The sequence below is a fragment of the Penaeus japonicus genome, unplaced genomic scaffold (assembly GCF_977035675.1).
Source record: "Penaeus japonicus unplaced genomic scaffold, GWHDUDI00000001_assembly GWHDUDI00000034, whole genome shotgun sequence".
In the NCBI taxonomy this organism is placed as follows: domain Eukaryota; kingdom Metazoa; phylum Arthropoda; class Malacostraca; order Decapoda; family Penaeidae; genus Penaeus; species Penaeus japonicus.
The window spans coordinates 24,766,978-24,770,895 of NW_028234436.1; positions in this window are offsets into that span (position 1 = coordinate 24,766,978).

A 3,918-nucleotide genomic window follows, 5' to 3' on the forward strand; every position below is an offset into this window, starting at 1 on the left:
ATGATTATTATCAAAATCAATAGTTATGTTATTCATGATGATATTGTCAAGAGTAATTATATGACAACGGTACAATGTTAAAGGTGATATTAATGATGATAATGATAATGACACAAACGATGATGATAGTATAGAGAAAATTATATCATTGATAGTTATAATGGTAAAGATCATGTTCAATAGAACTACTGATATTGTTTTCACAATTATCATTATTGTCATCATTACCATCATGATCATTTTATCGTCATCATTACCATCATGATCATTTTATCGTCATCATTATCCTCGCCACTATTATTACCATCAATCATAGAAATCGGAACATTATTGTCATTATTACTATCATCAATATTATTATGAACCTTATCTTTCGTATCATTATTAGTATCATCCTCATTCTATATTGTTATGCGAGTGATGATAATGACGCAATATCAATAGATGGTATAATGACCAGGGAAAATAATCACTATCTAGCGTTACAATTGTCATCCATATCATTATCATCCTCATAATCATTCCCATCATTGGAATTATCACAGGTTCTCTATCTCGTCATTGCCATTATTGTTATCATATTAACCATTTTCATAACGTTCTTAAATATAATTTTCCTTTCCCTTATCATATAATCATATTCATCATTAATATCATTATCACTATATTGATAATGATATTCATTATCATCGTTATTATCATATTGATAATCATATCAGAACCACGATCACTGTTATCATTATCATCATGAATATTTTGTTCATTATCATGAGAGTCACGATTGTTATTACCATTATCATTTTATTATCACTAATAGCATTACCTTTATTACCAATATTATTATTGTTAATACCATTATTATCATTGTTAATACCATTATTATTATTGTTAATACCATTATTATTATTGTTAATACCATTATTATTATTGTTAATACCATTATTATTATTGTTAATACCATTATTATTATTGTTAATACCATTATTATTATTGTTAATACCATTATTATTATTGTTAATACCATTATTATTATTGTTAATACCATTATTATTATTGTTAATACCATTATTATCATTGTCATTATCATTTCTACCATTATCATCATCGTCATTATCATTTCTACCATTATCATCATTGTCATTGTCATTTCTAACATTATTACCATTATCACCATCAACACTGATATTGCCATTGCCAATGTAATCCATATGGACAGTGTTCCTATTCATTATTGTCATCGTTATTTTTTCAATTATAATTTCGTCTATTATTATTACTATCATTGTTATTGTAATTATTGCCATCTTTACTTTTATTATTACCATTATCAGTCATTCATGGAATTATTCTCAACACAACAACAAATACAGTTTTCCTTCTCTTATAACAAACAGTTCCTGAACAAGTGGAAAGGCATGGCGATTGCCCTTCCTCGTCCCTCAAGACCTGGGGGGAGCCTGGAGTTCCCTTGCTCTCCCACCGCCTCTCCCTTCCAGTCCAGTCACGGCTTCGGTGAGCGAAAAGCCTCCTGCGTTGACGCCGAAGGAAAGGCAACAATCGGGTGGTAGAAGGTCGGCTGTGTGGAGAGCGAAGGAAATCTCTTCTAATCACTTCGTCGACCGTGTTGAAATCAGGTATGGAATTTAACAACAAAGCATAAAAATGGGGGGATATATCTGTACAGTTATTATGCTGGTATGTGTGAGAATTATCTGCATTTGTGAGCAAATTGTCTGTCTGTAGTGGCGCTATATATGCTGTGAGGTTTGTGGAAAAGGCTTTTTCCTTCCCCATAGTGACTAGTCTAGTAACTCACATGAGAGTACATACAAAAGGAGAAGCCGTATATCTGTGAGGTTTTTGAAAAGTCTTTTTCCCATAGATATAGTCTAATAATTCACATGAGGTACATACAAAGGAGAAGCCGTATATCTGTGGAGGTTTGGTGAAAAGACTTTTTCCCATAGGAAGTATAGTCTGTAACTCACATGAGAGTACATAACAAAGAAAGCCATATAGCTGTGAAGTTTGCAAAAAGGCTTTTTAAGAAAAAAGGAAGCTCAAACTATTTTCTTATGCAACTTATTATAGAATATATGAATTTGAACATAAATATTGATGATTTGTACAATGAGCATAATTCTGAACCAGACACGATACTTCTCTTCCCTTCATTATAGCTAAATATGCTCTGCCACATAGCCTGATGTTTGTGTTCAGTAAAAAATTCCCTTCTGAAATTTCTTTTAAATTCCTCAAACCGTTAATCTAAATATTATGTAATTTCTTTATGTCAAATCTTATAGCACATGTCTCCCCCTAGTCGTGGAAAACTTTAACGTTTAACTGTCTGTCTGTATGAAATACGTGTCTGTCTGTCTGTATGAATACGTGTCTGACTGTCTGGTAGAATACTGTCTGTCTGACTGTATGAATACTTGTCTGTCTAGTCCTGTATGGGGAAATAAGTGTCCAGTCTGGCTGTATGAATACCTGTATGTTACAGCACTCCCTGTCTGTATGAATACGTGTCTGTCACGTCTGTATGGAATACGTGTATGTCTGTCTGTATGAATACGTGTCTGTCTGTCTGTATGAATACGTTGTCTGTCTGTCAGTCTGTATGAATAAGAGTCTGTCTGTTCTGTATGAATACTGTCTGTCTGTATGTATAATACGTGTATGTCCTGTCTGTAATGAATTACGTGTCCCCTGTCTGTCTGTATGAATACGTGTTGTCTGTCTGTATGAATACGTGTCTGTCTGTCTATGTATGAATACGTTGTCTGTCTGTCTTGTATGAATACGTGTCTGTCTGTCTGTATGAAATCTGTGTCTGTCTGTCTGTATGAATACGTGTCTGTCTGTCTGTATGAATACGTGTCTGTCTGTCTGCATGGATACCTGTCTGTCTGTATGAATACGTGTCTGTCTGTATGAATACGTGTCTGTCTGTCTGTATGAATACGTGTCTGTCTGTCTGTATGAATACGTGTCTGTCTGTCTGTATGAATACGTGTCTGTCTGTCTGTATGAATACGTGTCTGTCTGTCTGTATGAATACGTGTCTGTCTGTCTGTATGAATACGTGTCTGTCTGTCTGTATGTATGTGTGTCTGTCTGTCTGTATGAATATGTGTCTGTCTGTCTGTATGAATACGTGTCTGTCTGTTGTATGAATACGTAGTCTGTCTGTATGAATACGTCTGTCGTCTTAAGACTGTCTGTCTGTATGAATACGTGTCTGTCTGTCTGTATGAATACGTGTCTGTCTGTCTGTATGAATACGTGTCTGTCTGTATGAATACGTGTCTGTCTGTATGGATATGTGTCTGTCTGTCTGTATGAATACGTGTCTGTCTGTATGAATACGTGTCTGTCTGTCTGTATGAATACGTGTCTGTCTGTCTGTACCCCTCCCCCCCCCACCCCCCCCCCCCCCCCCCCCCCCCCCCCCACCCCCCCTGTATGAATACGTGTCTGTCTGTCTGTATGAATACGTGTCTGTCTGCCTGTATGAATATGTGTCTGTCTGCCTGTATGAATATGTGTCTGTCTGTATGAATACGTGTCTGTCTGTATGAATACGTGTCTGTCTGTCTGTCTGTATGAGTACGTGTCTGTCTGTATGAATATGTGTCTGTCTATCTGTATGAATATGTGTCTGTCTGCTTATATGAATATGTGTCTGTCTGCTTATATGAATATGTATATATTTGGAAATGCTTGTGTATATACGTTTGTGCATGTATTTTAATATGCATTTGGATGCATTTTTATGCGTGGCAATAAGCTAATGTCGAAACACTCACGGGTTTAATTTAATATTATCTGTGATTTTTCTTATTACCATTATTTATTACCACTAACTTATCTTATCAATCCTATCATTTTTGTTGTATGTCATCTTCAGAAGAC